Genomic DNA, 26,083 nt, shown 5'->3' with positions numbered 1-26,083 from the left:
CAGTCTCTGTAGCAACTACTTCACGTTGTAGTATGAAACAAGACAGGATGTAAGTGAATGAGTGGCTGTGTTCCAATAAAACTTTATTTATAGAAACCGAAATTTGAATTTCATATTATTCTCACGTCACAAAGTATTATTCTTCTCTTGATTTTTTTCCAACAAATAAAAATATGCAAAAATATTCTTTCCTCATGGACCATACAAAAACAGGTGGTGGGCCATATTAGGCCCACAGGATATAGTTTTCTGATCTTGGTATACCTTCAGCACTCCAGGATTTTGCTAGAGAGAATAATCTGGATCTTCACAGCTCCTATTAAAATCCCCTTTGAGAGGAATGAATTTAGGAAACAGAACTCAAAGACATACTATCTATACATTCTTCTATTAACTTTAAATTCTGTCTTTTGAGTCAGGTTCAACTCCTGAAAGACTATTAACTTGGACCAACTCAGCTCAACTCCAAACAGAATCTCCTTCACTGAATTAAATTTGAATATTATGCTTTCTAATTTAATCAGTTGTTACTACAAGATAAAACAGTTTTATTTCAGCTTTTGCACTTGCAAAACAACTCCAACAAATCACTCAGTTTTCCTGTATATGGTATCCTGCAAGGAATTTGTCTCAGAATTCATTACTAGGAAAATCTCTTTCCTTTCAGGCATTTTCACAGTTTTTTCTCTCAGCTAACTACACACAATTCTTACCAAGCTTTCCTCTTTACACTGGCTTCTGGGGATCTTAGAGTCAGATTTTATTCTCAATCACAGCAACAATATTCATCCAGCGCCCCTAAATTAGGAGGCTAGTGCAGACATTTAGGTGAGAAAACTGATCTCTGGAAAAGTGAAGGCCGCCTTTCTAAATCTGAGTCTGGACCTACTTTAAAGGCCTTCTTCCCTCTACCCCTTACACAGCTGTCTTTTATTCTTCCCTAAAATAGATTATTATATTCTCTTAGAAAAAGATGGCAAAGGACACTTTCTTAGAGGAAGATGGTAAAGGTCTCTCTTGAAACTCACCTTGAAAGGACTCACTTTCCATGATGGGTTAACTGCACAGAGAAGTGCTAGGAAAAAGCTAGAAGAAGAAACACTTGTCAGAACCTGGCAGGCCATTACTCTACTTTCCTTATGTCAAACCTAAGACAGAGGGCACCTGTTATTTGCCCTAGACTCTGAGAGGCCCTAGGTCATACAGATCCTACCCTTACTATCCCATGAACACATGACTAAGCTTGTGCAAGATCTGATAGTTTACACAGAGGTACTCTGTAAATTTCCTAGGAAATGGTATTCATTGACTCCTCAAGCATTTCAATAATCTGAATCTTTTAGTGGTTAAGGAATAATTTTAAATAGTATTTGGACTAATATCTCCAGAATTCAGAAGGTAGTAGTGTGTGTGTGTGTGTGTGTGTGTGTGTGTGTGTGTGTGTAGATTTGAAAAAAAATCCTTCTCTATCCTCATCTACTTTGAATTAACACTGTCTCCACTTCGGGGTGAAAGGCTACCTCTTTGTTTTCTTCTTCCTCTCAAAAGCACCCCATTGTCTTTCCTGAGATCTTTCACAGTGGGACTCTGGTTGGTTGCTCTGAATTAGGTATCAGGCCTTCTGTACTTCTGGCTACCTAGGTCAGCTGTCAGCAGGTCAAAGGAAAAATATGATTGATTTTCCCACTTCTGGGACTTGTCAAATGCCTCTAGGGACTGAGCATTTTTACTTATATTCCAGTTAGTTTTACTCCATGAATCGAATGTATTGGGACAGTTTAAATCAACAGTTATAAAGGCCTTTCCCCATATTTGGAGTTAGGATCCATGTTCATTATCCTTTGAGTCCAACAGTGTTTCTTGAGCTGTTGGCATTATCCAGCCAACATTTGCTTCATCCAGCCTGTTTGTGGCTCACTAATCTACTTTGGCTTGTCTCTTGGTCATCTGGGCCCCTACATGCTGTTGCACTGAGAGGGGCCTGAACCCTCTATTTGGGGAAGAAGTGTACCCTATACCCACCCTTAGAAAACCAAATAAGAACTAGAGAAATGGAGGTCTGTGGGCTGCAACTCCAAGACTTCCAGAGAATCTCTCTTTTTCTGTTTTTCCTTTTGGGTTATCATACCTCCTTTCCATGAGTGGTGGGTCCAGGGGAATCGGGCCAAGAAGATGATTTTGCCAAATTTCTCTCCAAGCCACCTGACTTGCTTCTAGCCTGCACAAATGGACTCCTTTAGGTCTTTAGGTATAAGGGTGTAGAATCAATAACCAGCTAGTAAGAAAAGGCCAGTGTATGTTTAGAGTCATCTTCATTTTTTCCTCCAGCATCTGTGGTCAGTAGAGATGTCAGTGATCTGGGATCATGAATCTTCAACCCTTCTACCATCTTTCCCCCTTTCCCTCTTCTTTTCTCTCCCTTTTTCTTCTCCCTCTCTCTCTTTCCTTCATCACTTAGAAACATGGCTCACCCAATGTATCATAATCCCTCCCAGTCGTGCTCCTCCTACATTGCCTGTCACAGTGAATGGCACCACCCTTCTGCCAAAACCAGGCCCTGCATATTATCCATGCCTCTTCCCTGCCCACGTCTTACTGTTTGGTCATCAGATCTCATCAATTTTACCTCATCTTTAACTCTTACACCTGTATACCTCTCTCATCTCTACCAGCTCCCATTTCTAGTTCATTTTCTCTCCTGCCCACAACAGCTTCTGTCCTGCCCTGCCCTTACTCATCCTTCAGGTCTCCCTTACTCAGGAAATTCATCCCATTCCTGCAAGACACTTAGGGGACTCTTGTCTGTGCTTCTACAACATCCTGTACTTATTCATTTTATAAGTAGAGTTTCTTCCCCCACTGAACAGCAAGCTCTTTTTTTCTCCTTCACCCTTGTATCCCTAGTGCCCAGCCCAGATCTGACACACAGTAGATGCTCAATAACTCTTTGATAAGTGAATGAATGAAATATATAAAAGAAATTTGGAAAGTTGCGCTTTTAACTGGGGAGAGATATTGAGGCTAAGATAGTTTGTAATTCTTTTCTTTGCACAGATTTTGAGACATTATTAGCATTTCTACCTGTCTTTATTTTTTTTCCAAGTTATACACCATTATATGGAACTGATACATTTTTATAATTATGAAGTGCTTTTTTGGTTGTTTTTCATTCTGTAATCCACATTATTGAAAGAGACACTTGGAAAGAAAGCATGTGTTTTGAATTCCCTTGATTCCCATGTGACTTTCATGCTGTCTCCCGCAGTGCCAGGACGAAGGCTGGCTTGATCACATCTGGGCAGTGGAGGAGAGTTGGCTCTTGGAGGAATTAGCCAGCTTTCTGGATTCACTAGGTGAGAATGGTTCTTAGTAAGGTTGCCAGTAAATGTTGGAAAAAGATCAGTGCTGTGGAGCCAAAGTGGAGACAGCAAGCCAGGAACTGGGAAGGAGATGGACCACCTCATGCACACAAGGCCTGTCAGAGATTCGGATTCAAACAATAGCAGCAGGGATTATATGACAGGGTCAGTGAAAGGATCTCACATCTGAACCAGGATTAGGCTGTACACTTTGATGCTGGTTTATGCAAATGCTAAGGAGTCTTTTAAAAGCCATGGCCCAGGGAAGCCTGCCTGGCCCTGTCCAGTCTTAAAAGAGCCCATTCTGAGGATGGCCAGGGATTTCCAACAAGTCTGTACAATTTGTTCTATTTTATTAGATGCCATGTTCAGATCTGCATTTATACTGATTTATTTTTTTATGATATACTTTCAAAAAAGGATTTGAGGTGGCTTAGGATAAAAGCACAGATACACTAAGACAAACAACCAATAATACAGCTTAAAAGGCAGAAATCCAAGTAAGAGGGGGAAAATTAATATTATATTAAAAAGTTGTGGCTGAAGAAAATGACATCAATGACATCATTAGGATCAAAATTTGGCCCTGAGCTTTCTTTTTCTTTTTCCTTCTTTTTTTTTTTTTTAAAGCTATTGCATTTTTGGACTTCGCTGGTGGTGCAGTGGTTAACAATCTGCCTGCCAGTGCAGGGGACACGAGTTTGATCCCTGGTCCGGGAAGATCCCACGTGCTGTGGAGCAACTAAGCCCATGTGCCACAACTACTGAGCCTGTGCTCTAGAGCCCGTGAGCCACAACTACTGAAGCCCGCACACCTAGAGCCTGAGCGCTGCAACAAGAGAAGCCACCGCAATGAGAAGCCCATACACCACAACGAAGAGTAGCCCCCGCTCGCTGCAACTAGAGAAGGCCCGCGCACAGCAACAAAGACCCAACACACCCAAAAAATAAATAAAAATAAATAAATAAATAAGCGATCGCTTTTTTCATTTATTTATTTATTTATTTTGGCTGTGTTGGGTCTTCGTTGCCACACGTGGGCTTTTTCTAGTTGTGGAACGAGTGGGGGCTACTCTTTGTTGCGGTGCGCGGGCTTCTCATTGTGGCGGCTTCTCTTGTTCAGTAGTTGTGGTTTGCGGGCTCTAGAGCACAGGCTCAGTAGCTGTGGTGCTCTGGTTTAGTTGCTCTACGGCATGTGGATCTTCCTGGACCAGGGATCAAACCCCTGTCCCTTGCATTGGCAGGCGGATTCTTAACCACTGCACCACCAGGGAAGTCCCTGGCCCTGAGCTTTCTAGTAGCTGCAAGAAAACAGGAACTACATGGATTTTGTATTTTTAAATTTTTCTGAAATAGCTCTAAAGGTTTGTATAGCTAAAAAAGAGTATCTGTTCATCAGGAGAGGAAATTCTATCTTGGGTGTGAGCTCTGAGAGGAATTTGCCATGCAAACCTTTAAGAAGCACTGAACAATATAATTAATTATTCGTATATAATATATGCAGTATCCTTATTAATGCTCTATCTTTTTGATAGTGTTCTGAAAGCAGATGATTAAAATCTTGGTTGAATCTTGATCATGGTTACATTTCTACTTTATTTTTATGTTTTTACTTTAGGTATTTATTACTATATTTGCAACATACATTCAGGATTTTTTTGCATTATTTATTATGGCTTCTATTAATATTAGGTCCTTATTTATTGCTCTAAGTCCTGACTCTCAATGCCTTTTGCTATAAAATTGACATTATCAAATATGATAATTAAACCCTTAAATTGTCATTATGAGTTTGCTTAAGTTAGCCATATTTTACATAATTATTATCACAAATATTTGCTCAGTTGGTTTGATTCTCTTCTGTTCCTCCCATCAATGTTTTTAGATTTTATACCATCTTTACATGTACATTGCTATCATTCATTCCTGCTGCACATTTCAGGTTTATGAACTTTTTGTGGCTCTTGAACTATGTATTTTCTAGATGGACTCTGCCAGTTAAACTGGGATTATATGTACCAGCTTCAGGCAAAAGTTAATTTAGAGTGAAGCTCTGAAATTCCTCTTCTATTCTCCTTGGTTTATATATGATCTGAAAAGTTGATGCTAAAAGTGAACTGTGTTTTGTAATAAATCCTATTTGCCACCCCTTCTACAAATGCCTCACCAATGAGTTTTTCAAACCTCTGGCTGCTAATATTTAAATTCCTAATTGTAATCATTACCGGAGACCTCATGCATTTTGTTTAAGATCCTTTGGAACCAGAAGTCTCTGCATCTTCTCTGTCAACAAAAGTGTGTGATGAAATCGCTTTATTTATAAATAATTGGTATCGTTTTACAATTCATTTCCTTGCAAGTCTTAAATATACTTTTTCAACTTTATTACTGCTTGATATTGAGAAAGGGAATGGTTTTTTTTTTTTTTTTTTTTTGTGGTACGCGGGCCTCTCACTGTTGGTGGCCTCTCCCGTTGCGGAGCACAGGCTCCAGACGTGCAGGCTCAGCGGTCATGGCTCACAGGCCTAGCCGTTCCGCGGCATGTGGGATCTTCCCAGACCGGGGCACGAACCCGTGTCCCCTACGTCGGCAGGCGGACTCTCAACCACTGCGCCACCAGGGAAGCCCGAGAAAGGGAATGATTTTGACATCAGTAGCAAAGCTATCAAGACCTTGTATAATTTATTCTTGAATTATCAGGCACAAGTCTCACTGAAATGTTGATAGTTATATTTTATATACTGCAACCAAGATGTGGAATTAACTTTAGCTCATTAAATGGATATTTCTGGATCCATACTCAGATCTACAGGAACATGCGAAATCAGACAAAAATGGAAGTGATGATAAGAAATATTCAGTAATTCAAGGTAGCTGATGATAACATCTGGGCCTTTGGAGGAAGGCCATGGAGGAATGTTTTATTAGGCTGAAGAAATATAGGTAATGAAAATGTGAATGGATATAAAGACCTTCCTAATAATGAAGGTTGTTAAGTCTTAAAATCACTTTTTAAGTGCTGATGTAATTTTCTTTGTTAAAAGGATAGATACATAACCGGCCAGGATGAGTCTTAGGGAGTTGCTACTCAAAGTGTGGTCCACAGACCAGCAACACTAGTATACCACCTGTGAACTTGTTAGAACTGTGGATCCACCACAGGTCTACTGGTCAGAATCTGCATTTTAACAAGATGTCCAGATTATTTGTATGTACATTAACATCTGAGAAGCAAATTGCCTTGGAGCACTCTTCCCAAACTTTGCTGCATATAGGAATAAACTGGGGAGATTAAAAAAATACTTATGCCGGGACTTCCCTGGTGGCGCAGTGGTTAAGGATCTGCCTTCCCATGCAGGGGACACGGGTTCAATCCCTGGTCCGGGAAGATCCCACATGTCACGGAGCAACTAAGCCTGTGTGCCACAACTACTGAAGCCCATGCGCCTAGAGCCCATGCTCCACAACAAGAGAAACCACTACAATGAGAAGCCTGCGCGCTGCAAGGAAGAGTATCCCGTGCTCGCCACAACTAGAGAAAGCCCGTGCACAGCAACAAAGACCCAATGCAGCCCAAAATAAATAAATAAATACATTTATTAAAAAAAAAAACAACTTATGCCAACCTCCAGAGATTCTGATTGACTAGGTCTGAGATGTGGTCCTGACAGTGGGAATTTTAAGTGTTCCCCAGATAATTCTAATGTGCAGCAGTTTCCACTGCCTTAGAACTATTTTAGTGGCATATGGAAATTCACTGAAACCCTGGACTCAGACATACTAATTTTTTTTTAATTGTGGTAAAAAAATACATAACATATAGTTTACCATTTTAAGTGTAAAATTCATTGGCATTAAGTACTTTCACAGTGTTATGTAACTATCATCACTATCCATTTTCAGAACTTTTTCATCATCCCAAATAGAAATTCTCTACCAATTCAGCAGTTATTCCTCATTCTCACCAACCCTTATTAGTCTTCTGTCTTTCTGTATTTATTATTCTGGAATGTTTCATATAAATGGAATCACACAATATGTGGCCTTTGTGTTTGACTTATTTCACTTAGCATAGCGTTTTCAAGGTTAATCCATGATGTAGCACATACCGGAATTTTGTTTCTTTTTATGGCTGAAGGCCACTCTCCCCACTTTCTGATAGCAGTGTTCTGAACCTCCACAAGGCTGAGGTTGCATGGGAATTTCTTTAAGGTTGGAGACTGCCTTACCTGGTTGGGGCCTAGCAGCCTGTGGTGCACATACAGGGTGATTGCTCTTTTGTTCACAAGGAGACTCACTTGAATTATCACAAGTAAGAAGAAGGAGGGCATTTTAAGGATACAAGAGAGGTTGCATCCTTCACCATTCAAGGGGAAACAAGACACCTTGATCCTTGGGGAGACAAGAGCTTTGGGTTGGTTCTGCATCCCGAGAGGCTCTGGAGACCTCTCTCTTGAGTGAATGGAGCTTTCCTCTGGCGTGCCATCATCAGTGGATCCTAGCTACTCTTTTGTATGTCTGCTTCTTTCTGTTATGCACTTGTATTCTTTCACTTTTTGATGACTATATTTCCTCTACTGCAACTTCTGCTTCTTACAAATTCATTTTGCATAAGGCTTACCAAGGCTTCTTTTAGCTCCTACAGCTGCCATTGCTAACCACCTCATTCTCTCCAGCAAAATTCTCTAGAGATACCAGAAATTTGATTGGTCCAGCTCAACTTTCTGTACCAGATAAAGTCCATCACTGTCAAGCAGTGGTCCTTCTGGTCCAGTGGTTGTTTCATAGTCTCCTTGGGCGGGGGTGGGTGGGCTGTATAGGGCAGTTGTACTTGGAAGTTGCTGGAGGGAAAGGCAGACAAAATTGGTGTGCCTAGAATAGCATGTGACTTGGAGTTGGCCTCTCTGTACTTATCACTTGTGTGCTCAGGTTGATAGTGAACATATTTTTACATGGGAAAGTACTGTTTAATCATGAAGCCTGACTTTCCTATCCAGTGTAAAGGCAAGTGTATTCTTGAAAACATATTTAAGAAACAGTGAAAATAAGACACAGGACACTTAGTTAAATTTGACCTTCAGGTAAACAATGAATAAACTTCAGTTGAGCAACATCAATGTTTGTGACATACTCACACTAAAAGATTATTCATTGTTTTTGTTGTTGTTGTTTTCTAAATCAGGCAACCCTAATTACAAGAGATTTTTCAAAGGAAAAGCTATTCCTCAGGTATGTTATGAAAAAGTCTGAGAATTAGGAAATGGTCTGTGTCTGAGATATTCCAGCTACCTTCTGCAGGTAGGGGAATGTATTGCATTACACTGTGTAGTTTGCAGTGTCTGTAAAATTCATTTGGTGCTTAACTTTATGCTCCAAATAATCTTAACTATGGCTACTGCTGCTGCTGGGGTTGCTACTGTGGTTCCCTGGCTATTTTATCACATGATGCACGCCAGCTGGGTAATCTAATGAGAGTTTAACAAAGGGGCTATTTACAGTCCTGTGGGAAGTGTGTAGGAAACCACGAGGGAGACTGCAGTAACCCCAGGCAGGCACGGTAACCTCATCTAGGCCTGATGGCTGTGTGAACAGGACCACTTCATAGGCTTTGTGGCCACCTGTCAAGGGACCTCGACAGCCCCATGGCGACCCTGCAGGTAGGGACCTGGAGAATATACATCTCACCTTCACTCTCCTTCCTTCCTTCCTCCCTCCGTTCTGCTGCCAGGGCTCTCAGGTGACTAAATCCAGGCATAAGGCTCACAGGCCAGCCTCCCCAGTGCACAAGGCGGGTGGAGAGGAGCACAGAGTGTATGGAAGGGCAAATGGAAGACTCAAGCTCAAATCCTTCCTCTGCAAGACCCTCTTAGTCATTTTACGTAGTCACCTCACTTGATCTCACAGCAGTTTTATGATGAAAGTACTACTAGTGCCCCTGTTTTACTGATGTGGTTAAAGGATTAGTAATATTGAATAACTTGCTCAGGGTCACATAGCTAGTAAAACAGTGTGAGAATCTAAAACTATCTATTCACCTCCATTTCACTGTACAAGACTTCCTGGTGACATCTTTTCATTGTTATTCTTTTTTTTAAAATTTCATGGTGTTTAAAATTTTCATTGTTCACATGTCATGTTGCCAACTATTGAAAAATCCCCCCAGATCTAGTTTAGCAGCTTATATACAAAATGTGGTCACTCAGTGTTTGTTCATTTTCTGTTTGACTTCTGGTTTGGGGTGGCAGCAGAATCAGGGAGCCCAGGTTTAAGAGTTGGGTCAGTCAGTTGTTTCCTTGCAGGAAAGCTGATAAAAGAAGACACCTGACTCAGAATCCATGGTTCACGTGGCACAAGTGAAGTCCCGACAAGTCAAGACTCTCAGACATCCCAAAGAGTAATTTTACAGAATCTTAGGTTTGGAAGGGCCCTTAGAGGTCACCTACAACCTCGACCTAATGTGTGACTCCTATTCAAGATTCAGTCCATCTCTTCGTCCCTAGGGTTGTCCTCTAAGTAAATACATCAAGAGAGTGTCTGACCAAGAGATTTAGGGAAGGGTCCATAACTCCCTTGAGTGATTCTTTTTCTACTACCTAAGAATTCCATTTCACTGCTGAACTTTGAACCTTGGTTTGCCCACTGATAAGACGGTGGTGGATAATATAAGATATAATAATCTCCTTAGTCTCCTTGAAAATTTGCAGTGCTTCCTGAAGAAAGTGCCAAGTTGTGCTGTTGAAATAAGTAGGAGCAAACTTAGACTCCCTAAGTTAATTTAGCTAAATTCCTGATTTATAAGAGTAAGGAGAAGGAAATGTGGGTTCGAATTTTAATTATGAGACAAAACATGAAAGATGATTCAGTTAGTGTATAATGTAATTCGAAAAGTGGAAATAATGGACTAGAGACAAGTGTTTACTTTTGGAAAGTGAAACAGAAAGAGATAAAAGCCAAATGACTTTTTTTCTATAAAAAGCCAAGCCCATTACTCTCAAAAGCTGAAATCTTCCCTTTTATTTGGATTTTTTTTTTTTTTTTTTGCAGTACGCGGGCCTCTCACTGTTGTGGCCTCTCCTGTTGCAGAGCACAGGCTCCGGACGCGCAGGCTCAGCAGCCATGGCTCACGGGCCCAGCCGCTCCGCGGCACGTGGGATCTTCCTGGACCGGGGCATGAACCCGTGTCCCCTGCATCGGCAGGTGGACTCTCAACCACTGCGCCACCAGGGAAGCCCCTTATTTGGATTTTTGAATCATTACACCCCTAGAAAAATAGTTTCTGAGTTTGCAGTTCCCGTAGGGTTACATAAGTTATTTACACTATTAAATTTACTTTAATTTTATATAATTTATATATATATTTTTTCTTCCAACTTGTATGTTTAGGGTTTTTCTAATAGTCAAAGAAGGTAGTTTGAGTTTAAAACTTGGTTTCAGAGGAAGGTTAGGTTAAGTGGGGAGAATTCTGCTGTTTGGATGTGGCTTTCTCTCTCAATCTGTTATAGGAGCACAGGTGTCGTGGGCCTAAATTCTGTGTTTGCTGTGCCTATCCTGCCACCCCTGACTTCCCTCAGCTACTTTCAACCGGGATTCCCCCTTTCTGCTCCTGTGACACCTTAGGCATGCGTCTTTATGGTACTTGTATAGGTCCTTGTACGTGTTCAGTACTTGTAGAGGGTCGTGTGGGTAGAAAGGGCATCTCATTGATCTTAGTAACCGAATATGCCCGGCATGTAGTAAATGCTCAACAAATGCTTGTTGAAAGAATGAATGGATTCTCTCACTCTCTAATGAAGCCTTCCTACCTGCAGGAGCTCCACAGTACCCTCTGCATGATTGCGGGGCGGGGGGTGGGGGAGTGGGGGAGGTGGGGGGAGGTAATTGCCTGAGTGAATCTGGGCCACTGCAGATTTTCTGCTGCCAGTACCTGTGTCTGAAATTTCTCCCTTTGTTTCTATTTTCTTTGACTTAAGACAAATAGAAGCTTTAGTCCTACTTAAAATGCGTATGTCCTTTGAAGAGGTAACTCTTTAAACTTTATGAAGATGTAAACCTCATTCTAAACCTTACAATTTAGTGTAAGTCCACTTGTGACCTCCAGTTCTTGGAAGAGGGTTTGTTATAGGAGATAGGAGAGATAGAATGAAGATACCAACAGCCTGAAGAGGGTGCAGAGAAGGGGCAGCTGGGGATACAGAGGGAAACCTAAATAATTTTGTGTCATCCTCACCAGACTGGTTTTTTATGTTTTTCAAAAGGTTCTTTAGGTTACGCGATAAGAAGAAAGTCCTAAAAGCATCTTCCTTTCCAGGTTTGGGCTTTGTAACAAAGTCCTTCTAAAGATAATGCCTGGGCCTTTGATGTCTAATTCTAGTTGAAAAGAAAACTAATGTAAGGAATGACTCTAATGGTGGAAATTGCATGTCAGTAAAGAGGATAGTGCTATTAGAGTCTGGAGTAATTTGGGAGACAGAAAGGCCTTTCTGATAGCTCTTAAATTGTACAAAGTCAATGGCAGTTAGCTTAATCTACCTGCTTGTAAGATTGGCCCTGGATAATGCCGTGACTTATTGGTGGGAAATAAGTAGGATTGTCTTGGTTTGTCTGAGACTGTCTCCATTTTAGCACTGTAAGTTCTCTGTATCCTGGGAAACCCCCAGTACAGGTCAAACCACAGCATTTGGTCACTCCAAAGGACTCAAATATGAAGGTGCATTATGTTCTCTTAATTTTAACATTAATACAGCTTCTAACTTGGTCTCCAGTACCTGTGGGAAGAAGATACATTTTTAAATAAGTAAACAAGTCACACAGTTTGGGAGGATGTCAGCTCTCCTATCTCATTTTGATAAGGCAATCTCATAATCAGCAGAGAACTCCCAAATGTGGCTATAAAAATAGCAACAGTTACATAATTATACTTACCTGGTTTAAACCACTAATAAAACATTGCCAAATTTTAGCTTAGTGTGTGAAGATAAATATTTTTATCTGCAAAGATAAATATCTGCAGATGAAATATCTTCATCTGCAAAGATGTTGCATTACATGCACAAGAAGAGTTTTATTTTTCTGGCTTAGCATACTTTTGTTTTAATTACGGCTTCCATCATTTTTCACCACATTAACAGAACACAGTTGATTTATTGTTGCAGGATATAATTTCAATGGACACCTATTGCTTTTGTTTACTGAAAGCACTATACTGTGTTATTTATTTTTAAAATATATTTAATGAGGCATCCTTTCACTTATAGATCACCTGTACTTAATATAAACTTTTAAGAGTTAGTGTCATTTATAGAGCTCTAAATATATAGAGAAGAAATAGAGGAGAGAGAGCCACCAGATGCCTGCTGCCTTCTAACACCTAAAGTGCTACATTTATTTATTATGTGAATATAGAGACAGTAAGACTATTCATGAATCACAAATCAATAATATCCACCAAAGCCATGCATTAAAAACAAATCAAAACACATTACTAAATAACTCTTGGGTTAAGGAGAAAATCAAATGGAAATTACAAAACATGTAAAGATGAATGGACACAGAAGCATTACAAAATCTATGTAAAATCTTTACAAAATCTGTGGTTCATAGTCAACATGCTACCCAGAAGGAAACCTATAGTGTTATGTATATAGAAAATAAGGGATATTGAAAATAAATTAAGGGGACTTCCCTGGTGGTGCAGTGGTTAAGAATCCGCCTGCCAATGCAGGGGACATGGGTTCGATCCCTCGTCCAGGAAGATCTCACATGCTGCAGAACAACAAAGCCCATGCACCACGACTACTGAGCCTGTGCTCTGGAGCCCACGAGCCACAACTACTGAGCCTGTGCACCACAACTACTGAAGCCCGTGTGCCTAGACCCTGTACTCCGCAACAAGAGAAGCCACCTCAATGAGAAGCCCACACATTGCAATGAAGAGTAGCCCTCACTTGCCGCAACTAGAGAAAGCCCACGCACAGCAACAAAAGTAAAAAGTAAATTTATTTAAAAAAGAAAATAAATTAAGCAAACTTTCAAATCAAAAGTTAACCTCCCAATTCAGCAAACAAACAAACAAAAACCCCAAAATGAACACAAAAGAGAATGGAAAAATGGAAAATGTAATGGCAGAAAATAATGCAATAGAAAATGATAGTAGAGGCAGCTGAACTTGAGAAAGTTCTCCTTTTACATTAGAATCTCAGCTGCCTGTTCTATGATTTGGATACTCTCCTCCCGGCCCAAGGAATATGGATTATGGACATTGAAACAGAAACAGAAGGAAGAGAGCAGGAAATCCATGATTACCTTTTTCTGGGAGACTGCAGAGGGGAGAAGAATAACTAGCATTTACTAAGATATATGTCAAACATTATGGTATGCAGGTTATATACATTTTTTGGTTTAATAATATATCTTACTCATTTACAGATGAGAATATTGAAGCTCAGAGTGGCTTAGTAATTTCTTCAACTTGACCAGACAGTAAGTAATGGTGCTTGAACTTGAATTCTAGAAGGGTTATTAATTGGAGTTTAATTTACCACGTGTTGTCAGTTAAAGATGCCATTGGTTTTAGAAACATCTTGTTTTGAAAACTCATATCTGTCTGGGAAGGTCATGGGGCTATCAGTCATTCACATTTTAGAGTGAAATGGTTTAAACAAATTGCTTTCCTCTCAACACTTAGCTGAGGTTAGCTTAGCTGTATTAAAAGAATGGGACATTTGAAATGGTTGGAGAGGGAGGAGTAATGAAGTAGGAGTGGTCCTGCTTGGAGGCTGAGGTCTGGATGAGACTGTAAGCCAAAAGTACAGAAAGGGAAGTGGGAAGATGCCAACGATAGAGTCTGACTATTTCAAAATTCTGGCTAGGGTCAGCCCCACCCACAAGAAGAGCAAGATAAGTTCTTCCTCTTCTCTCTCCTATACAAATCAGTCCCTATTCCTGGGACAAGAGGTCCAGGTCCAAGGGCTGCTCTAGGGAAAATAGAGTCAGAATGGACTTTAGAGGCTATGCATGCTACTCCCCATCAGGCTTCCCCCACACCCATACAGTACCCCCAAATTATCCCTGACATCCTTGTTGGACCAGAATGATAAGAAACTTGTTCCCTCAGAGGACATCTCATATCCACTTTGAGTTTGAGTTTATTGTTAGAAAATCCTTCCTATCATTAGCAAAAATCTTGTCTCCCTTCAACTTCCCCTCATTGGTCTTACTTCTGCCCTCTGGAATTGCCCAGTCTGTGTGGTATTTGTTCAAATGGAATTTGATCTGTCATGTACTGTTGTTTTTGGCTGATTTGCTAAGTTGATTAGATTCCTCTATAAACTCAATGTTTCGGATCAAGGTAAATGTGGTAAAATGTTCTAGCAATTATTTTTTCAGAAAGACTGCCACTGCTTTCTTAAAATAAGAATGCTCCCAATTTACAGATTCATTTTGTGAGAACAGGTTTATATACAAATCCATAGACTAACCCACATAAAGCATCCACATAAAAAAGAAACAATCAGTATATTTTTACTGTTGATAGGCGCTGCCTGAAAGCTACCTCTGTTCTTGTGTGGCAAAGTAAAATAACTAGATATTGAGAAGAGATCATCTAGTTAACCAGCTTGGGAAAATGTTCCACTTCACTTTTGATTTTAAAAAGTAACAATTAAAATGATAATGAGGTACCTTTTTTCTTCCATTCATTTAGCTACAAAACAAAGCAACACCCATAGTAATATTTAATATTTGTTGGGAAGAAGTAAAATTAGTACTCTCATCCATTACCATTAGCATTGCAAAAATCTTCTAGGAATCAATTTAGTAATATCTATGATTTAAAAGTATCAGATCCTTTGGCCCAGTAGAATCTTCTGGGAAATTGTACTAAGGAAATAATCAAAAGATTTAAAAATATGTGATGAAAATTTGCATTCTGTTACAGAACAATTATTTGTAATGGGGAAAAATTGTTCACAACGTAAAAATCCAACAATAGGAAATGGTTAATTCGATTATGGCACATCCGCTCAGTGGGAGATTAGGCAGCCATTACAAGTAATGATTACAAAAACAACACTTGGTGTAATCCAGATGGTCCTAGAGGAAAAGTCTTAAGTAAGTCATTGGGGTGGAAGCAGAAAAATGCTGAGACTCACTAGTGTGTAGGCACATAAAAAATTCTTGCAGTATATATAAAATCATGTATACAAAGAAACACACTGAAATTATTTTTATGATAGAAAGATGAGAGAAGAGTTTTATAATTAATCAGGATAATGACCCAATGCCTCATTTTTAAACCAAAAAGTACTGTATAAATTAATTTTCATCTGGACTGTTGCCAAGAACTGCATCAGTAACCTTGAGCAGCAGAAATATACAACTATTACTATAATCTTTTGGGGGATGTGTCAAGAATATAAATGTAAAAGCCTCTCTCTGAAAATAAGCATCTTAGGTATATACCCAACCCCTTATTTCTTCCCGTGCTACTCCTCTAACAAAACTGGAGGAGACCACAGAGTAGAAAAGGAGCTTTTCCAGAAGCAGAATTTTGAAGTATCAATAAGATGCTAACAGATAAACCCCTTCTCCTCTCCTCTAGAATACCCTGCTTACTGCACTGAGCTCTGGGAGGAAAAAGTACTAATGTGGCTAGTTACAAATGAAGGAGAGGAAAAGGGAGGAGTTGCTGGGAGAGTAAAACACTCTGGATCCTCTGACACCCAGAGGAAAATTCAGAGCTGGACTACATTGCTGATTCTTTGGCCACTGGAGCAGAAGGCAGATTGCTTGGTTAAATACAAACCTTCTTTCCTGCTCTTGCTGTTTCTATTGGACTTTTACAGAAGCTAGGATTTTTGCACATTTTGGCTGACTTCTTTATTGTTTTTCTTCTCCAACTTTATTATGGAAGGTTGTCTAGTGTTTCCTGTTTGTCTGAGGTCTCCATTGGTAGTAGCAAGAAACACTAGTTATTGGGATGTGCTTGATTATTTGAGTCTCCAAAGCTCCTGGTCATTGCAGATTGTGGGACCAAGAGTTAACATAAGGATATGACTGTCAGTCAGTTTTCAGATATGTGTATGCCACTGGGCACACCAAAATGTGGGATATATTAGTCAGCTGTTGTTACACTAAAGCTGAGTAACAGCCTCACAACTTAGTGGCTCATAAAAAACAAGAATTTATTTTCCTTGTTCATGGCTCATAGATGAGCTAGCACTGCCCTGTTTCTGCAGGTCAGCTAGGCTTGTATCAAAGCTTCAGGTTGGGATCAACTGTGCTCCATGTGTCCTCAAAATCCCATTAGCTACATGAGGTACATTCTTTTCGTGATGGATCACCAAGCACAAGAGGCAGGCCAAGTCAAACCACTCATTTAGGGCTTGTACTCACATTTGCTGTTATTCAGTGGCCAAAGCAAGTCACATACATGACTATACCCAACGTCATTGGGATGGGGAAATAACTCTCATTAGATGTTCATATGGCAGAGGGAGGGGGTGAAGAATTGAGAACAATTATCTAATTTACTATAAGGAACAATGTGTAAACAGATTAATTCAAATACTTCAAAAGGAAAACCCACTGACTTGCAGAATAAATAGAATTATTGCCAAGTGTGAAAAATGTTCCATTTTTCTAATTAGACTAATGAAAACAATAAAATATCTCAGTTACCTCATATTTCTTTTAAAGAATATACAGGCTCACTACATTTTAATGACAATTCCTGCTTATGACTATGTTGGGTGTCTGGCCAAGTAGGAATTGGTTCACTTGTAGGTGAGTTTCTGATTTTAGATTTTACACACACACACCAACCCACCCACCCACCCACACACACACACACACACCCCACTTGTTTTTAGGAGTTTGTAATCAGTGAGTAAAATGTGCCCTGAAAGGAAATCACTTGGTAAGAACTGCTATATGGTAAGAAAAGGTGACTCAAGAAAAGAAGTTCCTTGTGGTTGTAAACTTTACTATGTTGTGGATCTCTACAAAAATAAGCCTTCTTTTAAAAAAGAAGCTGATTTAAGGCAAAAGTTTTAAACTGGAGGTTTCTGTTTTAATTTTTCAAAATGAGAACACTTCTTAGGAAATTTTTCTATTTGTTTTAATGTAAAAAGCAAAGGCAAGGGATAAATAAAATCTGAGTTCAAGCTAGATAGGTTGCAACAACAACGATATTTATTTTTTTGAAAGCTAAATTCTTTTAAGATATTTTATTTATTTATTTATTTATTTATTTATTTAGGTTGCGTCGGGTCTTAGTCGCAGGCACATGGGATCTTCGTTGAGGCAGGCGGGATCTGTTTGTTGTGGCATGCAAGCTCTTCCTTGAGGCACTTGGGCTTCTCTCTAGTTGTGGCGCATGGGCTCCAGGGCACATGGGCTCTATAGTTTGCGGCTCTTGGGCTCTCTAGTTGAAGCTCAGTAGTTGTGGCACATGGGGTTAATTGCCCTGCGGCATGTGGGATCTTAGTTCCTGACCAGGGATCAAACCTGCATTCCCTGCATTGGAATGCAAATTCTTTACCACTGGACCACCAGGGAAGTCCCGCAACTTTTTTTTTTTTTTTTTTTTTTTTTTTGCGGTACGCAGGCCTCTCACTGTTGTGGCCTCTCCCATTGCAGGGCACAGGCTCCGGACGCGCAGGCTCAGCGGCCATGGCTCACAGGCCCAGCCGCTCTGTGGCATGTGGGATCTTCCTGGACCGGGGCACGAACCCGTGTCCCCTGCATTGGCAGGCGGACTCTCAACCACTGCGCCACCAGGGAAGCCCAGTCCCGCAACTTTAAACTCTAGGGGAAAAGAGCTGATAGCTCAGAGTAAAACCAAGTAATAGATTCAAGGAAAACTGGTTAGGGAATTTTTTTTTGTCTGATTTTTTTAATTAACAGCGGCCTTTCTCCATATTTTTCCTGTTTTTTTAGATTCAGATTAGAAGTTGTATAGTTGTGAGGGATTAGAGAAATAACAGAGAAAGATGGAGTAATTTCAGTTTCAGAAAGTTCATCTAGCTTTGCCTAGATGGATAAATGGGGGCACTAAAGCATGAGTCTGACATTTCTTGTCCCAGCTTAGTGGACTTCCTCCTGAAATGGAACTGGCACTTTAAAGCACATCTCTTTGCCTTTTTTCTAAAGAAAAAGGAAATTACATATTCTAATTAACCAGCAGTTATCCCTCATTAATGAAGAAAGCACAATTTTCAACACTCCTGCTACTTGGCACTCTGGAAGCAATCAAGTGAGGCAAGATCCCTATAGCCTTAAGGGCTTTTTTTTCTTGAACAGACAAAACTAGGGTAATTTAACGAGTAATAGCAATCATTTTTTACAATCAAAAGGACTGCAGGATTTAATTAGTTCTTTGACTAATGCATAAAAGTAATATTTATGCTTTTCCAAAGGCCAGTATTCAGCATGGACTAAGAGAGGAATGTGTTTTAATAACATCTCAGCAGAGTTTTATGACTTTAATTTTTTAAAGTGTCTTTATATCCATCATTCTATTTTATTTCATAGTATTTTGGAAAGTGAGTCAGGCATTTTAATAGCCATTTTAAAGGTATCTCTAATAGGTTACATTTTCTAAATAAAGTGACAACTGCTTAGTACTAGCGCTATAGTCGGAATGTGAAGCTCTTGAGGACATCTAAACTCTGACCCCTGAAATTCATATAATGCCCTATGACTGCTCAAAGAAAATGTGCTTCGAGTAATTTATCCTTATTAAAATGATTTAACTGTGACAATAAAGTTCATTTTCTCGTGTCTTTAACATTTAAAATGGATTAATTGTTTAACTAGAAAGTTGTATTCCACTGATTAGTATAGTCATGAAAAAACCACCTATTTGTTTCTTCTTCAAGGAAATGTAGGAAGTTTTAAAAATATGAAGTACATTTTTTGTTTAAGATTAATATGCAACGTTATAAATAACTTGAAGAGTCTTCCAAAGTTGCAACATCTGAATTCAATTGTGTGTTTCCTATCAGGCTTTTTTATACATAGTTTTTTTCCAACATTTTATTAGGAAAATTGTCAAATATACTGAAAAACTGAAACATCTACATGGTGAATTATATATACTCATCAACTAGATTCTACAATTAGCAGTTAGTTTGCTTTATCACATATTTATCCAACCATCTATTTATTGATCCCTCCATCCATCAATCCATCTTATTTTTTGATGCATTTCAAAATAAGTTTAAACATCAGTATACTTCAGCTAGTACTTCAGCATACATATTATTAATGGGTTCAATATTTATTTATGGGTTTTTTTTGAGCTAAGATTTACATATTGGGAATTCACCATCTTAAGTGTACCACTCAGTGAATTTTGACAAATGCATATACTTTGGTAACATAAACCCCTTTCAAAATATAAAATATTCCCACCTTACCAGACAGTTCACTCATGCTTCTTCTCAGACAATTCCCACATACCTATCCCTGAAAAGGCAACCACTACTATGATATTTTTCAACACAGCTTAGTTTAGTAGCATTATATAAGTGTTTCAGTTGTTATGCATCTTCTCTGATATTTGATATTATCAGTCTTTTTATTTTAGCCACTCTTATGCATTTAGAGCAGTATCTCACTGACTAATGATTTTAAGCATTTATTCATGTATTTATGGCATTCCTATATCTTCCTTTGTGAAATCTCAGTTTAAATCTTTGGTCATTTTTAATTGGGTTGTTTGCTTTTTTAATATTGAATTTGTAGGATTTTATATATTTTGGATAAATCTTTTGTCAGCTATATGATTTGCAAATCTTTTCTCCCAGTCTGTATCTTACCTATTCATTTGCTTAGCAGTGCCTTTTGATGCAGAATATTGGTTTACTGATTTATGTAGATCTTTCAAATGTTGACACATCTGATTATACAAAATTTAAAAGATGACATTTATTCATAGTGCTATCAATCTTATCAGAAAAGTGTTTAAGTATTGAAAAGCTGTCAAGCTAATAATGTTGGCAGATACTAGGGTTCCAAAATTCAAGAAAATGTCTGCCATTACCCAATTCCAAATAACCATAGTTTACTGGTCATTCTTTTTTTTATATACTATTTTATTTTATTATTATTATTATTATTATTATTATTATTATTATGTTTTTGGCTGTATTGGGTCTTTGTTGCTGCATGCAGGCTTTCTCTAGCTATAGCGAGCAGGGGTTCCTCTTCGTTGTGGTGCGCGGGCTTCTCCTTGCAGTGGCTTCTCTTGTTGCTGAGCATGGGCTCTAGGTGCGTGGGCTTCAGTAGTTGTCCCGCACGGGCTCAGTAGTTGTGACATGCGGGCTCTAGAGCACAGGCTCAGTAGTTGTGGTGTATACGCTCAGTTGCTCCACAGCATGTGGGATCTTCCTGGAACCCATGTCCCCTGCATTGGCAGGTGGATTCTTAACCACTGCGCCACCAGGGAAGCCCTGATTTCTTTTTTGATGTAAGCATCTACAGCTATAAATCCTACCCTAGGTCAGGCACCCCCTCCCTGGCTGCTCCCCCAAATCTCAGGGAATCCCTAGCTACCAGCCAAGGTTCTGATGGCCTTGGTAGGAGAGGGATACAACTATTTTATTTTATTTTATTTTATTTTTTATTTTTTTTTTTTCGGTATGCGGGCCTCTCACTGTTGCGGCCTCCCCCATTGCGGAGCACAGGCTCCGGACGCGCAGGCTCAGCGGCCATGGCTCACGGGCCCAGCCGCCCCGCGGCATATGGGATCCTCCCAGACCGGGGCACGAACCCGTATCCCCTGCATCGGCAGGCGGACTCTCAACCACTTGCGCCACCAGGGAGGCCCAACAACTATTTTAGATTGACAGAAAAGTTGAGTGGAAAGTACAGAAATTTCCCATACACCCCTGTCCCCATATAGGCACACAAAACCACCCCATTATCAACATCCCACACCAGAGTGATGCATTTATTACAATCAGTGAGAATACATTGACACATCATCACCCAAAACCTATAGTTTACCTTAGAGATCACTCTTGGTGTTATACATTCATGGGTTTGGACAAATTTACAGTGACATGTATCCACCATTTTAGTATCAAGCATAGTTTCACTGCTCTAAAAAAATCCTCTGGGGCTTCCCTGGTGGTGCAGTGGTTGAGAGTCCGCGTGCCGATGCAGGGGACACGGGTTTGTGCCCCGGTCCAGGAAGATCCCACATGCCGTGGAGCGGCTGGGCCCATGAGCCATGGCCGCTGAGCCTGCGTGTCCGGAGCCTGTGCTCCGCAACAGGAGAGGCCACAACAGTGAGAGACCCGCGTACCACACACACACACACAAAATCCTCTGTGCTCTATGTCTATTCATCCCTTCCCCTACAATCCCCTGGCAACCACTGATCCTTTTATTGTTTTGTCTTTTCCAAAATGTCATATTGTTGGAATCATACAGTATGTAGCCTTTTCAGACTGGCTTTTTTATTAGTAATATTCATAGTAATAGTAATTTCATTAGTAAAATTCATTAGTAACATGAATGTAAGTATCCTCCGTGTCCTTTCAAGGCTTGATAGCTCATTTCTTTTTATCACTGAATAATATCCCATTGTTCCAGTGTACCAGTTTATTTATTCATTCACCTACTAAAGGACATTTTGGTTGCTTCCAAGTTTGGACCATTATGAATAAAGGTTCTGTAAATGTTTGTGTGCAGGTTTTGGTGTAAATTTTCAACTCATTTAGGTAATACTAAGGGTCATGATTGCTAACTATTTGGTAAGGGTATGTTTAGTTTTGTAAGAAAATGCCAAACTGTCTTCCAAAGTGGCTGTTCCATTTTGCATTCCCACAAGCAATAAATGAGAATTTCTGTTGCTTCACACCCTTGCCAGTATTGGGTGTTGTTAGTGTTTTGAATTTTGGTCATTCTAAAAGGTGTGGAGTGGTATCTCATTGTTGTTTTAATTTGCAATACCCTAGTAAATCTATGTGTCTTTGGATTTAAGACGGGTTTCTTGTGGACAGCATATAGTTGGATCTTGTTCTTTGGTCCACTTTGACACTGTCTATCTTTTTAATTGGTATATTTAGACCAATGATGTTTAAAGTTATTTCTGATATAGTTAGATTAATCTCTACAATATTTGTTACTATTTTCTGTTTTTTGCCCTTGTTCTTTTTCCTGTTTTTGTCTTCCATTCTTTTTCTGTCATTTGTAGTTTTTTTTTTTTTTTGCGGTATGCGGGCCTCTCACTGTTGTGGCCTCCCCCGTTGCGGAGCACAGGCTCCGGACGCGCAGGCTCCGGACGCGCAGGCTCAGTGGCCATGGCTCACGGGCCCAGCCGCTCCGCGGCATATGGGATCCTCCCAGACCGGGGCACGAACCCGTATCCCCTGCATCGGCAGGCGGACTCTCAACCACTTGCGCCACCAGGGAGGCCCTCATTTGTAGTTTTAACTGAGCATTTTATATGATTCCCTTTTCTCCTCTTTCTTAGCATGGAGGTGGTACTTTTTTTTAAAACTATTTTTAGTGTTTCCCCCTTGAGTTTGCAGTATACATTTACAACAAATCCAAGTCCACTTTCGTATAACATACCTCTTCGTGTGTAGTACAAGTACTTTGTAATAACAAAATAATCCTAATTCCTCCCTCTCATCCCTTGTATCATTGCTAGCATTCATTTCACTTATACATAAACATGCATAAGGATGTGCATATATATGTTATATATTACATATATGGACATATATATTCAAATACACTGTTGCTATTTTTATTTTGAACAAATTATCTGTTAGATCAATTAAGAATAAAAAAATAAAAAGTTTTTATTTTATTTTCGCTTATTCTTTCGCCAGTGCTCTTTCTTTCCATATATAGATACAAGTGTCTGACATAGATCATTTTCCTTCTCTCTGGAGAACTTCTTTTGACATTTCTTGCAAGGCAGATCTATTGGTGACAAATTCCCTCAATTCTGGTTTGTCTGAGAAAGTTTTTATTTCTCCTTCACTTTTGAGGATAATTTCACAGTGTACCAAATTTTTAGCTGGTGGTTGTTTTCTTTCAACACTTTAAATATTTCACTCTACCCTCTTCTGCTTCAATGGTTTCTTTGGAAAAGTTGTATATAATTTTAATATTTGCTCCTCTCTATATAAGGCATTTTTTCTCCTGGCTTCTTGTAAGATTTTGTCTTTATCTTTGATTTTCTTCAGTTTGAATATGATATGCCTGGGAGTAGGGTTTTCTTGTTTATTTACTTGTTTGTTTTGGCATTTACCCTGCTTGGTATTCTCTGAGCTTCCCGGATATGTGGTTTGGTATCTGACATTAACTGGGGGAAATTCTCAACAATTATTGCTTCAAATAATTCTTCTGTTTCTTTCACGTGTTATACCTTTTATAGTTGTTCCACAATTTTGGGATATTCTGTGCTGTTTTATTTTTTCCAAATCTTCTTTTCGTCTTTGCTTTTCTGTTTGGGAAGTTATACTGACATATCCTCAAGCTCCGAGATTTTCCTTCAGCTGTGTGTACCCGACTAATGATCCCAGTAAAGGCATTCTTCAATTCTGTTACAGTGTTTTTGATCTCTAAAATTTCTTTTTGATTCTTTGTTACATTGCCCATATGTTCATGCATGCTGTCTACTTTATCCATTGGAACCCTTAGTGTATTAATCGTAATTATTTTCAATTCCCAGTCTGGTCATTCCAGCATCCCCACCATATCTGAGTTTGGTTCTGATGCTTGCTCTATCTCTTCAAACTGTGTTTTCTGTCTTATAATATGTCTTTTAATTTTTTGTTCTCATTGTTGACAGCCAGACACAATGTATTCGATAAAATGATCTCTGGTAAATAGGGCTTTAGTGGTGTGGTGGTAAGGTATGGGAGGAGGGGAAGCATTCTATAGTCCTATGATTAGGTCTTAGTCTTTTAGTGAGCCTGTGCCCCTGGACTGTGAACCTCACAAATACTTCTCAGTCTCTGTCTCTACTCCTGCCATGTTAGGTGGGACAGGATGGCTAGAGTGAGCTAGAATTGGGTATTTCCCTTCTCCCACGTGGAAGGCTACAATGGATTGGAATTGGGTATTTCCCTTCCTCAGGTCAGTTAGGCTCTGATAAAACCCCAGTAGTTTAGGCTCTGGTAAAATAGTTCCTCTTGAGGGTAGGCCTTGTTAAGAACAGTGGAATGCTGTGCCGTATTTGAAAATGGTTACTTTCCACCTGCCAGAAGCTAGAGGGGATTTTTCTCCAGTATTCACTGTGAGAACAAAGTTAAGCTCTTGGAGGTAAAACGTGCGAAAATGTGGTGGTCCCCTGACTGAGTTTTGTCCCTCAGGCTTGTTCACACCCAACCTCCAGCAATTTGTCAGTTACAGTTTAGGTTTTCCTAACCTGGCACTGGTTCCCTTGAAGGTTTCTACTTGAGAGTTTCTGCTCTAGTAAGCTTTGATTGTCTGTATCTGCCTCTCTGTCACTCCAATGTTTTGGGTGGCAGTTTGCTCTGTGAGTTCAATTCTCTGATGGGTCAAAGAAGAGTTGTTGGTCTTTTGTTTGTTCAGCTTTTTACTTGTTGTTAAGATGGAATGATGACTTCCAAGCTCCTGGAAGTTTCTCTTTCATTTTTGAAGCATAGTTTTGCTTTTTTTTCCTTTCAACACTTTAAATATGTCATCCCACTGCCTCATGGCTTTGTGGTTTTCAGTGGAAATCAGATTATCACATTAATCAGATTATCAGATTATTATGGATTCCTTGTACATAATGTTTCTTCTCTCTTGCTGCTTTCAAGATTCTCCCTTTATCTTTAGCTTTTGACAATTTGACTCTAATATGTTTCTGTATGGAACTCTAAGTTTATCCCACCTGGAGTCACTGAGCTTCTTGGATGTGTGGATTCATATCTTTCATCAAGTTTAGGAGGGTTTTAGCCATTACTTCTTCAAATATTCTTTCTGCACTTTTCTCTCCTCTCACTCCAGGACTCCTATTATGTGTACACTTGATGCCCCACAGGTCCCTTAGGTTCTGTACATTTTTCATCATCCTTTTCTCTTTCTGCTCCTAAGACTGTATAATTTCAACTGACCTATTCAAATTCACTAATTCTTTCTTCTTCCAGTTCAACTCTGCTGTTGAACCCTTCTAGTGAATTTTTCATTATGGCTATTTTAGTTTTTAGTTCCAGAATTTTAACTTCCATTTCTGAACGTTTGTATTCTTCCAAAATTCATATGTTGTAATGGAATCCCCAGTGTGCTGGTATTTACAGGAGGGGCCTCTGTTAGGTAATTATGTCATGAGAGTTGGGCCCTGTGAATGGGATTAATGCCCTTATTAGAAGAGGCCAGATAGCTTGCTCACTCTCTTTCTGCCATGTTGAGGATACAATGAGAAGTTGACAGTCTGCAACCTGGTAGAGGTTTCTCACCAGAACCTGATCATACTGGCACCCTGATCTCAGACTTCTAACCCTCAGAACCGTGTGAGAAATAAATTTCTTGTTTATAAGCCATCCAGTCTATGATACTTTGTATAGCAGCCCAAACTGACTAACACAGTTTCTTTTTATAGTTTCTACCTCTTTATTGAGAGTCTCTATTTGGTGAGAAATCATTCTCCTAGTTTCTTTTAGCAATTTGAGCATATTAAGATGTTGATTTAAAGTCTCTGTCTAGTAAGTCCAATGCCTGGGCTTCTTCATGGCCAGTTTCTATTAATTTCT

At 39.5% G+C, this 26,083-nt stretch overlaps 1 protein-coding gene across 1 annotated transcript in view; it reads left to right on the top strand.

Annotated features, from left to right (window-relative positions):
* The window catches only part of JAK2 (Janus kinase 2), a 263,827-nt gene that overhangs the window by 35,037 nt on the left and 202,707 nt on the right, over positions 1-26,083 (top strand). Inside the window, exon 2 of the mRNA XM_060102217.1 lies at positions 13,785-13,838. The gene's annotated coding sequence lies outside the window, so the exon portion shown is untranslated. The remainder of the gene's footprint in view (positions 1-13,784; positions 13,839-26,083) is intronic.

Source organism: Mesoplodon densirostris, chromosome 6 (assembly GCF_025265405.1).
Source record: "Mesoplodon densirostris isolate mMesDen1 chromosome 6, mMesDen1 primary haplotype, whole genome shotgun sequence".
NCBI classification, from domain to species: Eukaryota; Metazoa; Chordata; class Mammalia; order Artiodactyla; family Ziphiidae; genus Mesoplodon; species Mesoplodon densirostris.
This window is presented reverse-complemented; position numbering and strand designations above follow the sequence as displayed.